The sequence below is a fragment of the Bufo gargarizans genome, chromosome 2, assembly GCF_014858855.1.
Source record: "Bufo gargarizans isolate SCDJY-AF-19 chromosome 2, ASM1485885v1, whole genome shotgun sequence".
Classification (NCBI taxonomy): Eukaryota; Metazoa; Chordata; class Amphibia; order Anura; family Bufonidae; genus Bufo; species Bufo gargarizans.
The window spans coordinates 681,108,531-681,121,462 of NC_058081.1; positions in this window are offsets into that span (position 1 = coordinate 681,108,531).

Sequence of the window (12,932 nt, forward strand, 5' to 3'; positions counted from 1 at the left end):
CAATCATGTGCCAGTAATAAGAGCCCCCCCACCATCATGTGCCAGTAGCCAGAGCCCCCCCATATCATGTCAGTAGCCAGAGCCCCCCCATATCATGTGTCAGTAGCCAGAGCCCCCCATATCATGTGCCAGTAGCCAGAGTGCCCCCAATCATGTGCCAGAAATAAGAGCCCCCCCACCATCATGTGCCAGTAGCCAGAGCCCCCCATATCATATGCCAGTAGCCAGAGCCCCCCCATATCATGTGCCAGTAGCCCCCCTTATGTGCCAGTAGCCCCCCTATGTGCCAGTAGCCCTCCTTATCATGTGCCAGTAGCCCCCCTTATCATGTGGCAGTAGCCCCCTTATCATGTGCCAGTAGCCCCCCTTATCATGTGCCAGTAGCCCCCCATATCATGTGCCAGTAGCCCCCCATATCATGTGCCAGTAGCCAGAGCCCCCCCCCTTATCATGTGCCAGTAGCCAGAGCCCCCCCCCATATCATGTGCCAGTAGCCAGATCCCCCCCATTATCATGTGCCAGTAGCCAGAGTGCCCCCATATCATGTGCCAGTAGCCAGAGTGCCCCCATATCATGTGCCAGTAGCCCCCCATATCATGTGCCAGTAGCCCCCCTTATCATGTGCCAGCCCAGTAGTCCCCCCTTATCATGTGCCAGCCCAGTAGCCCCCCCTTATCATGTGCCAGCCCAGTAGCCCCCCTTATCATGTGCCAGCCCAGCCCAGTAGTCCCCCCTTATGTGCCAGCCCAGTAGCCCCCCTTATGTGCCAGCCCAGTAGCCCCCCTTATCATGTGCCAGCCCAGTATTGTACCTATATAAAAAAATAAAAAAAAATAATACACTTATACTTACCTCCAGCAATGCGATGCGATGCAGGCCGCCTCTTCCGTCTGTGTCCCTCGCTATACGGCTCAGGCGACGCGTCGCGATGACGTCATCGCGCCGCCTGCACCGGCCTGAGCTCTGATAGGCTGCCAGCACTAAGCCGGCAGCCTATCAGAGGAACAGGAGGGGACACACCTCTCCCTCCTCTGCCGCAGCACAGGCATCTGTATTGCCGTCCTGAGGACGGCAATACAGATGACTATGGAGATGAGCGCTTCCGCAATGGAGGCGCTCATCTCCTGCTCTGCCCTGCCGCCGGCCGCGGCCGCCCCCACTTGTCACCAGGGCCGCGGCCTTGCGGCACTCAGGCTTGCCGGCCCACCGGGAAATTTCCCGCTATCCCGGCAGGCCAGTCCGGCCCTGCGCTCGGCGCCTTTCGGGTGACAGCGCTGGGGTGCGGGGCACCCACTGCACCCCGTGTAGGATCGGCCCTGGTGGCCGTGATGCTGATGGTGCACGCAGAGGCCGTGGCCCTGGGCGCAATGAAACTGTGCCTGCTGCCAGAGCATAAGAAAAACAATCATCCACGATACCTAGCTTCATGTCCCAGTTTGCAGGGCGGCGCAGGACACCACTCTTGAAGTCAGACCAGTGCAACCAGGTGGTCGGTTGTATTGCAGCAGATAATGCTTCCAGTCCAGTGGCATAACTATCAGGGAAGCAGGGGAAGCAGCTGCTTCGGGGCCCGAGCTCAGAAGGGGCCCGGGAGCAGTCACTGTACTTTGTCACCCCGGGCCCCTGTCAGAGCAGCTGACTTCTCCTGCATCGGGTCCAGAGTCCTGCACTTGCACCTCTGCCACTGACCTGACATCAGTGAAATTGCTCCGCCTCTCCCCGCCTTAGTTCTTATGATGGACAGTGACCAGCAACAGGACGGCCCGATGTGGGCGGGGCTATGATAGCCCCGCCCCCTTTTCTACCCGCGATTCCTGCTGCCTGAAGTTGAACCTTCCCTGCCCAGCATGCTGAACACCAGTTGGATTGTCACCAGTTAACTGCACCAGTGATGTGAGTGGCAGGGGAACTGGGGTTATATTCAGCTTTCCCAGACTGTGCACATGTGACCTGCAGTACAGTAGGAAAGCTGGGTGAATTATATCATGAAATGTCATCCAGCTTCCCTGCTATCCTGCATGGCACAAGTACAGAGGCATTAGAGTATGGGGGAGAGGCACAGCAGGAAAGCTGGGTGTCTATATATGTGTATTGTATATGTGTGCGTCCATGTATGTGGTGACTGTGTGCATGAATGCATCTATGTATATGTTGAGTGTGTGTATGAGTGCATCTATGTATGTGGCAAGTGCGTCCATATATGTGGAGAGTGCGTGTATGACTGCGTCCATATATGTGGAGAGTGCGTGTATGAGTGCGTCCATGTATGTGGAAAGTGTCTATCACTGCGTCCATGTATGTGGAGAGTGCGTGTATGACTGCGTCCATATATGTGGAGAGTGCGTGTATGACTGCGTCCATGTATGTGGAAAGTGTCTATCACTGCGTCCATGTATGTGGAGAGTGCGTGTATGACTGCGTCCATATATGTGGAGAGTGCGTGTATGACTGCGTCCATGTATGTGGAAAGTGTCTATCACTGCGTCCATGTATGTGGAGAGTGCGTGTATGACTGCGTCCATATATGTGGAGAGTGCGTGTATGACTGCGTCCATGTATGTGGAGAATGCGTGTATGACTGCGTCCATGTATGTGGAAAGTGTCTATCACTGCGTCCATGTATGTGGAGAGTGTGTGTATGACTGTGTCCATGTATGTGGAGAGTGCGTGTATGACTGCGTCCATGTATGTGGAGAGTGCGTGTATGACTGCGTCCATGTATGTGGAGAGTGCGTGTATGACTGCGTCCATGTATGTGGAGAGTGCTTGTATAACTGCGTCCATATATGTGGAGAGTGCGTGTATGAGTGCGTCCATGTATGTGGAGAGTGCGTGTATGAGTGCGTCCATGTATGTGGAGAGTGCGTGTATGACTGCGTCAATGTATGTGGAGACTGTGTGCATGAATGCGTCCATGTATGTGGAGAGTGCGTCCATGGCTGCAGTATGAAAGGTACAGAGGCTAAAATACTTGTGGATATGTAAAGGTAAATCAGAGATGTCTATTACAATTGCAGCGCAGGTTTTAAAGGGGTTGAGTTGAATATAAACTCCGTCAGCAACTGTAAATGTTAAAAAAACAAAGTCGTGCTAAAAATGACAGTAAATACAGTAAATAAAAAGTCACAAAATAACCATATAAGAGGGGTTTGCACAGGAGGAGGCGGTTTGTGAAGAAGTGTGTGTGTGGGGTGCCCCGTACAAAAAGTTGCTGTGGGGCCCAGTCAGTTCTAGTTACGCCTCTGTTCCAGTCGGTTAAGCACCACCCTGTCTTCCACCAAGTCCAGTCTCAGAAGCCAAGAGTATGCTCAACCCAATCCGCACCCTGATCCTCCTTCTTCCCGCCATGTAGAGTCTGTGCAAACAAGTGATCCCACACTCGGATATTCCGAGGAGCTCTTTTCAGTGCCATTCCTTGATTTGGCCCTCTCGCCAAGCACGCTTGAAGAGGGACAGATCTTGTGCCCTGATTCCCAAACTCTTGAGCATCCACAATCACAAGAAAATGGCGGTGGGGAACGGCAATTACTGTTTAATGAGGTGGATTATGATGATACACAGTTACCAATACCTAAACGGCAATTACTGTCTCTGATGAAGATGATGAGACACAGTTGTCAATCACTGAGGTAGTGGTTAGGTCAACAAGTCAGGAGGATTTTCAGAGTGAGGAAGTGGAAGAGGAGGTGGTGGACGATGACCAGTCATTGACCCAACCTGGGAAGGTGGAAAACCGAGCGAGGACAGCAGTACAGAGGGGGAGGGATCTGCTGCACCACAACAGGCTGGAAAAGGCAGTGGGGTTGCAACAGGCCCTGTTTCCCGGAGCATCCCCTTGCGGAAATATCCCTTGCCAAGGGCAAGGTGTTCCGCAGTCTAGCGCTTTTTTGAGGAAAGTGTGGACGACAAAAGAATTGTAATTTGCAACCTGTGCCATACAAAAATGAGCAGGGATGTGAAAACTAGCAACCTCACTACCACCAGCATGATCCGCCACATGGCATCAAAGCACCGTAATAGGTGAGCCGAATGCCTGGGTCCACAATCTGTGTCTGCGGGTCACACCACTGCCTCCTCTTCCCCTGTGTTACGTGCTGGCCAATTCCCTGTCCAAGACACAGGCCCAGATGCCTCCCGCCCTGCACCTAGACCTTCGCAAGCACCATCAGCGACCACATCCACTTCCGTGTCCCAGCGCAGCGTACAAATGTCCTTACCCCAGGCATTTGAACGCAAGCGCAAATACCCAGCCACCCACCCACAGGCCATAGCACTAAATGCGCAGCTTTCCAAATTACTGGCCTAGGAAATGGTGCCATTTAGGCTTGTGGTTGGACACTGAGGCCTTACGCGGCCTGATGTTCGGCGTTAATCCCGCGTTACGCCGTCCCCAGCCATCACTATTTTTCAAGGTGTGCTATGCCCGCCTTACACTAACATGTGTCCCGTAACATCACACGTGCACTGACGAATGCAGTTACTGGGAAGGTCCACTTAACCACAGACACATGGACAAGTGCCTTCAGCCAAAAACGCTACATTTCCCTGACGGCACACTGGGTGAATGTTGTGGAGGCCGGGAGCGAGTCATACCCTGGGATGGTACAGGTGCTACCGACGCCAAGGATTGCGGGCCCTACATCGATCAGGGTTTCTGCCAGCACCTACTTTAGTGGCTCCAACTCTCACTTCTCCTCCTTCGTCCCTTCCTCCCCTTCCACCTCCGAATAATCCGTGTCCAGCACCAGTCAGTCATCATTTGGTAGCTGGAAGCAGTGTAGCACTGCAGTGGGGAGCAACAGGCCGCGCTGAAACTGTGGCAGGGGATAAGAGACCAGACGGAGCTGTGGCTCTCGCCACTCAACCTAGAACCAGGCATGGTTGTGTCTGATAATGGCTGTAACTTGGTGATGGCTTTGGAGCTCGGCAAGCTTGCACATATCCCATGCCTAGCCCACGTCTTTAACTTAGTGGTTCAGCGGTTTTTCAAAACCTACCCCAATTTGCCTGAGCTACTAGTGAAGGTGCGCCTCGTGTGTGCACATTTCCGCATTGATCGACAGCTTCAACTGATCTGTCAATGCTGCAGCAGAGCTTGAAATTGACAGCTCACCGACTGTTGTGCGACATGAGCACGCGCTGGAACTCCATGTTGGCCAGGCTTTGTGAGCAGCAGAGGGCAGTAGTGGAATACCAGCTGCAACATGGTTGTCGCCTTTCCAGTCAGCTTCCGCTATTCACAAGCGAGGAGTGGACATGGATGTCTGACCTCTGTGAGGTTTTATGAAACTTTGAGGAATAAACACAGATGTGAGCAGCGATGCCGATATTATCAGCGTAACCATCCCACTTCTGTGTCTACTCAAACGCTCGCTGCTCACAATTAAGGACGATGCTTTGTATGTGGAAGAGGTGGAAATTTCGGAAGACATTACACAGGGTGATAGCCAGACCATCCTCAGTTCGTGTTCTCTCATTCCTCTGGTGGAGAGGACGAGCAAAACGGTGCAATACAAGGAGATCATTGTTGAAAAATTGCTCCAACAGGGCTCCAGATGGCGACCAAAATGGTTGCCAATGCGACTTAGAATTTACAAATGGCGACGAGACTTTTTAGTCTTGTCGCCATTTGTGACTAGACCCGCCGCAGCAGCTCTGCAGTTAAATACAGCGGCGGGGCACAGAAGATTATAGTTCTCTGCCCTGCTGCCGATGTTCTTCTCAGCAGCGCAGTGGAGGAGTCTCTCCCTCTCCACTGTGCTGCTGCCGCCGCCGCCGCCAATAAGAGAGACGGGAGGGGGAGGGGAGGGGAGGGGCTGTGGCTACTGCGCCACCAATGAAGATAACTGACCGGTTAATACAAATACAGGAGGCGGGTGCGGTACCTGAGGGGTTAACTGCAGAAGATCGCAGCTCCCTGTCATAGAGGTCGGGTGCCAGCTATTTGATTCCAGCACCCGCCTCCTGTGTTTGTATTAACAGGTCAGTTATCTTCATTGGTGGTGCAGTGCGCCCCCCCCCGGCACCCCAGTATAATAAACATTGGTGGCGCAGTGCGCTCCCCCAAACACTCAGTATTAAAGTCATCGGTGGCAGTTCCGATCGGAGCCCCAGCAGTGTAATCGCGGGGCTCCGATCGGTTACCATGGCAGCCAGGACGCTCCTGAAGCCCTTGCTGCTATAGTAAGCTCCCTGCTGTCGTGTGCACAAAGCCCAAGGCAGCAGGAAAAGTGTGAGGTCCTATTCACCCTGATAGAGCTCTATCAGGGTGAATAGGACAAGGGTTCCAGCCCCTAAGGGGGCTAATAGTAAGTAACACAAACACTAAAATATTAAGTTTAAATCCCCCCTTTCCTAATTTTACATAAAAAATATATAAACAATAAATAAATAAACATATTACATAGCGCAGCATCTGAAAAGTCCAAACTATTAAATTATTAAAAAATATTTCCTATGCGGTGAGCGCTGTAGCAGAAATAAATAAATAAAAACCATGCGATTCGCCATTTTTTTGTCACCTTGTCACCCCAAAAATATTATAGGACTGTTCTATTATGGGCCGAACGTTTCATAAAATGCGGAATGCATGGTATTAAGTATCGCAATACTATTTTATGGTGTCAAAAGCAAATCAAAATTTTGGTATTGAAACAACCCTAAGCCAATCTGATTTGGGTAGCGTTGTCATGATAACAAAATTTTGATTCGGTTTCAATTTGGCGACTAAAAATTTAATTTGGCTCCTAAATTTTTCAGTTACGGAGCCAATGGCTACTAGGTATTTTATTTAGTCTGGAGCACTGTCCAATAATTTCCATCTGACTATGCTGGCGGCAGAGTCCGTAGTTCCTTGGCCAACCGAGGAGGGGAGACCAGGGGAACACACAGCAGTTCCAACAGAGGCAACGCAACACTCTCGCATATAATTTTTTAGAGGGTCAGCTCACCAGCAGGCCCTCACCTACAATGTTTTACAGGGTCAGCACACCAGCAGGCCCTCGCATATAATTTTTTAGAGGGTCAGCTCACTAGCAGGCCCGCACCTAATATTTAACAGGGTCATCCCACCTGCAGGCCCACACCTAAAATCTTTTACAGGTTCAGCTCACCAGCAGGCCCTCGCTTTTAATGTGTCACGGATGGTGTTGCAGAAAACAAGAAGTAACAAATAAAGATCCAACTGACTTGATCCCAAAACTAAGGAACAAAAGGGTGAGCCCTATTAAAGCCCTATAGCTCTCCTTGACTGCTCAGCCCATGCAAAGATCTCTGTGATAGAAAGTTGCATGTCCACGTACCTAGACTGAGTGACACCTGAAACCCCTATAATAGTGAGGGGATATGACCACCGGCTCCTTGCACTTAATACAGAGGGAGTCAGGGTCACCTAGGATCAAGCCAACAGGAAAACACAAATAAAGGAACAGACTTAACTGAAGAGCCAGCAGTAGCAACATCTAGCAGTGAGCACCATCCAGGAAGTTGTATAAACCACAAAGTGAGGCAGTATGGGAGGGGATATAAAGGGAGGCAATCACTGCTAATAGATGACAGCTGGGAGAGGGAGAAGAGATGTCAAAGTGAAATCAAAACAAAAGAACATCATGCAGAAGGTACTGAAGAACGTCTGTCAGAACTTCTCAGAGATCTGGCGGTGACAGTATCCCTCCCTCTACGAGTGGATTCCGGACACTCAGAGCCCACCTTCTCAGGCTGGGACCTATGGAACGCCCTGATTAGTGATGAGCGGCAGGTGCCATATTCGATTTCGACGAAATTCGCGAATATTCGATAGAATATTCGTTTTATATTCGTCGAAATCGAATATTCGTCATTATTCTTGTTATCGCGATTAATGTGCGATTTAAATAATCGAATTTCGATTTTAACTTAAAGGCTACTCTCCTATTGAAATCGCAATTCGATTTTGTCAAGTTATAATAATCGAATTTCGATTTTAACTTAGCACTGCTATATGCCATATTAGGCTAACTAATATGGCATATAGCAGTGCTAAGTTAAAATCGAAATTCGATTATTATAACTTGAAAAAATCGAATTGCGATTTCAACGTAATTCTCAAATCCGACAGTACATTCTAGTATATGGAGTCGTTCCCATGGTGATGGGGACGCTCCATAAGCATGGAATATGGCTTCAATGGCTTGGTAGAATTAGCGAATTGACGAATATATTCGTTATATTCCACAAAACGAATATAACGAATGTATTCGTCATATTCCACAAAACGAAGATAACGAAGTATTCTGCATCTTCATTTTAGCTACCTATTCATCAATTTCGCTAATTCTAGCAATGATATAGGAAAGTTGACTATAGAGACAGCTAAGTATAATTCGCTATGCGATTATATGACTGCTTTTTTTTATAAATAGTATAATTATAATAATTATCAGGTATTATAATTATTCTATTTATTTAAAAAAAAGCAGTCATATAATCGCATAGCGAATTACACTTAGCGGTCTCTTTCTGTGATTTATGATTATATTTTCATCCGCACAATGCTCCGTTTTGTGTAGGATGCCTTTGTGGTGCATGTGGACCGCGCCGACATCCTCCACCGTATGCAAAATATTTTTTGCTGGGGATAGTCGTTTGCTGCGGTCCACATGCGGTGGGGCTGCTCCCCCAATGAAAAACACGCCACAGTGTTAGGGGTTGAGCAGCTCCCCCAGATTTGCCACTATTTCTGTGTTTTTGTCTTGTTTTACATGTAGTGTATGTGCCTTCACCTGGCATTCAAACACTCTTTGCACCTGGTAGCCTCCATTACATGGTCTGATATGGGTGTGGCTTACAGTCTGGCTTTGTTCACATTGCACTAGTTGTCCTGCTAGGCGGTTGTGTGGAAGCTTGGCTGTGAGCTGGATTACATCACCTTCAGACCTTGTTCACACCATAGGTAGCGTAGTGGTAGGACCCCTTGCCATGCTGAGAACCGTGACGTGGTGCTTGGGGCTCCGATATCTTCCTGACAGGAATATATTGGCAAAAGTCTCAGCTTTTAATATCTGCATTTATGACTAGCCAGTATAGTCAGTGGCATATCCGTGTGGTGCATTTTTTCTGTGATTTATGATTATATTTTCATCCGCACAATGCTCCGTTTTGTGTAGGATGCCTTTGTGGTGCATGTGGACCGCGCCGGCATCCTCCACCGTATGCAAAATATTTTTTGCTGGGGATAGTCGTTTGCTGCGGTCCACATGCGGTGGGGCTGCTCCCCCAATGAAAAACACGCCACAGTGTTAGGGGTTGAGCAGCTCCCCCAGATTTGCCACTATTTCTGTGTTTTTGTCTTGTTTTACATGTAGTGTATGTGCCTTCACCTGGCATTCAAACACTCTTTGCACCTGGTAGCCTCCATTACATGGTCTGATATGGGTGTGGCTTACAGTCTGGCTTTGTTCACATTGCACTAGTTGTCCTGCTAGGCGGTTGTGTGGAAGCCTGGCTGTGAGCTGGATTACATCACCTTCAGACCTTGTTCACACCATAGGTAGCGTAGTGGTAGGACCCCTTGCCATGCTGAGAACCGTGACGTGGTGCTTGGGGCTCCGATATCTTCCTGACAGGAATATATTGGCAAAAGTCTCAGCTTTTAATATCTGCATTTATGACTAGCCAGTATAGTCAGTGGCATATCCGTGTGGTGCATTTTTTCTGTGATTTATGATTATATTTTCATCCGCACAATGCTCCGTTTTGTGTAGGATGCCTTTGTGGTGCATGTGGACCGCGCCGACATCCTCCACCGTATGCAAAATATTTTTTGCTGGGGATAGTCGTTTGCTGCGGTCCACATGCGGTGGGGCTGCTCCCCCAATGAAAAACACGCCACAGTGTTAGGGGTTGAGCAGCTCCCCCAGATTTGCCACTATTTCTGTGTTTTTAGCGGTCTCTATAGTCAACTTTCCTATATCATTGCTAGAATTAGCGAAATTGATGAATAGGTAGCTAAAATGAAGATGCAGAATACTTCATTATCTTCATTTTGTGGAATATGACGAATACATTCGTTATATTCCTTTTGTGGAATATGATGAATACATTCGTTATATTCGTTTTGTGGAATATAACGAATATATTCGTCAATTCGCTAATTCTACCAAGCCATTGAAGCCATATTCCATGCTTATGGAGCGTCCCCATCATCATGGGAACGACTCCATATACTAGAATGTACTGTCGGATTTGAGAATTACGTTGAAATCGCAATTCGATTTTTTCAAGTTATAATAATCGAATTTCGATTTTAACTTGGCACTGCTATATGCCATATTAGTTAGCCTAATATGGCATACAGCAGTGCTAAGTTAAAATCGAAATTCGATTATTATAACTTGAAATAATCGAATTGCGATTCCAACTTGGACTTGGTTTACTATATGGTTGGCTTCAATGGCTAGGTAGAATTAGCGAATTGACGAATATATTCGTTATATTCCACAAAAGGAATATAACGAATGTATTCGTCATATTCCACAAAAGGAATATAACGAATGTATTCGTCATATTCCACAAAACGAAGATAACGAAGTATTCTGCATCTTCGTTTTAGCTACCTATTCATCAATTTCGCTAATTCTAGCAATGATATAGGAAAGTTGACTATAGAGACAGCTAAGTTTAATTCGCTATGCGATTATATTACTGCTTTTTTTTTTAAATAAATAAAATAATTATAATACCTGATAATTATTATAATTATACTATTTATAAAAAAAAGCAGTCATATAATCGCATAGCGAATTATACTTAGCTGTCTCTATAGTCAACTTTCCTATATCATTGCTAGAATTAGCGAAATTGATGAATAGGTAGCTAAAATGAAGATGCAGAATACTTCGTTATCTTCGTTTTGTGGAATATGACGAATACATTCGTTATATTCCTTTTGTGGAATATGACGAATACATTCGTTATATTCGTTTTGTGGAATATAACGAATATATTCGTCAATTCGCTAATTCTACCAAGCCATTGAAGCCATATTCCATGCTTATGGAGCGTCCCCATCACCATGGGAACGACTCCATATACTAGAATGTACTGTCGGATTTGAGAATTACGTTGAAATCGCAATTCGATTTTTTCAAGTTATAATAATCGAATTTCGATTTTAACTTAGCACTGCTATATGCCATATTAGTTAGCCTAATATGGCATATAGCAGTGCTAAGTTAAAATCGAAATTCGATTATTATAACTTGAAAAAATCGAATTGCGATTTCAACGTAATTCTCAAATCCGACAGTACATTCTAGTATATGGAGATGTTCCCATGGTGATGGGGACGCTCCATGAGCATGGAAGTCGGCAGAAGCGGCAACGGGCACTGACTGGAGCAGCCAGGAAGCCAGGAATCCAAAGGACAGGTAAGAACAACTTTAGGGAAGTGGGAAAGAAAAAAATATAACAATAAAAAAAAAAACAAAAAAAAAAAAAAAAGAATATTCGAAATATCGAATTTATATCACTATATTCGAAATATTCGCGAATTAGCGAAGTGCCGATATTCGCGAAAAAAATTCGATATTCGAATATTCGCGCTCAACACTAGCCCTGATAAGACGAGTGGCCTTAATGTCCGCCACTGGAACCCACATCCTCTCCTCAGGACCATAACCCTCCCAATGAACGAGGTACTGACGAGAACCGCAGATAATACAAGAGTCCACAATCCTAGAGACCTGAAATTCAAGATTACCATCAACCATAATCGGAGGCGGAGGCAAAGAGGAGGGCACAGTGGGTTGGACATAAGGTTTTAATAGGGACTTGTGAAAAACATTATGGATCTTCCAAGTCTGAGGAAGATCAAGGCGGTAGGCAACGGGATTGATGACGGACAAGATTTTGTAAGGCCCAATAAACTTAGGACCCAACTTCCAGGAGGGAACCTTCAATTTGATATTCTTAGTAGACAACCACACCAGATCACCAACATTCAGGTCCGGACCAGGCACACGTCTCTTATCCTCCACACGCTTATATCTCTCACTCATGCTCTTTAGATTATCCAGAATCTTTTGCCAAATAGATGACAAAGACGAGGAGAATCTGTCCTCATCAGGTAAACCAGAAGACTCCTCTCCAGAGAATGTCCCAAACTGCAGATGAAACCCATATGCACCAAAAAATGGTGCCTTATCAGAGGACTCCTGACGACGGTTATTTAAAGCAAACTCAGCAAGAGACAAAAAGGAACACCAATCCTCCTGATTCTCCGCCACAAAACAGCGCAGATAGCAGATATGTCTCCAGATTCTGATTGACGCGCTCTGTCTGGCCATTCGACTGCGGGTGGAAAGCAGGAGAGAATAACAACCGAACCCCCATTCGAGAACAGAAAGCCTTCCAGAATCTGGAAACAAACTGCGTGCCCCTATCAGAGACTATGTCTGAAGGAATACCATGCAACTTGACAATGTGATCAATAAATGCCTGCGCCAGCGTTTTAGTATTGGGCAACCCAGGAAAAGGAATCAAATGCGCCATTTTGCTAACGTCAACCACCACCAGAATCACAGTCTTCCCCGAGGAACAAGGCAGGTCCGTAATGAAGTCCATGGACAGATGTGTCCAAGGACGGGATGGAATGGGTAACGGGAGGAGAGGACCTGATGGCCGTGAATGAGGGACTTTGGCACAAGCGCAGGTGTCGCAGGCTGCCACAAAACCCTCAACCGACTTACGAAGCGCTGGCCACCAGAACCTCCGAGCAATGAGATCCACTGTGGCTCTACCCCCCGGGTGCCCAGCAAGGACAATATCGTGGTGCTCCTTAAAAACCTTGTGTCGTAAAGCGAGAGGCACAAACAACCTCCCAGGAGGACAAAAATCAGGAGCCTCTGCCTGGGCTGCCTGAACCTCTGCCTCCAATTCAGGATAAAGAGCAGAGA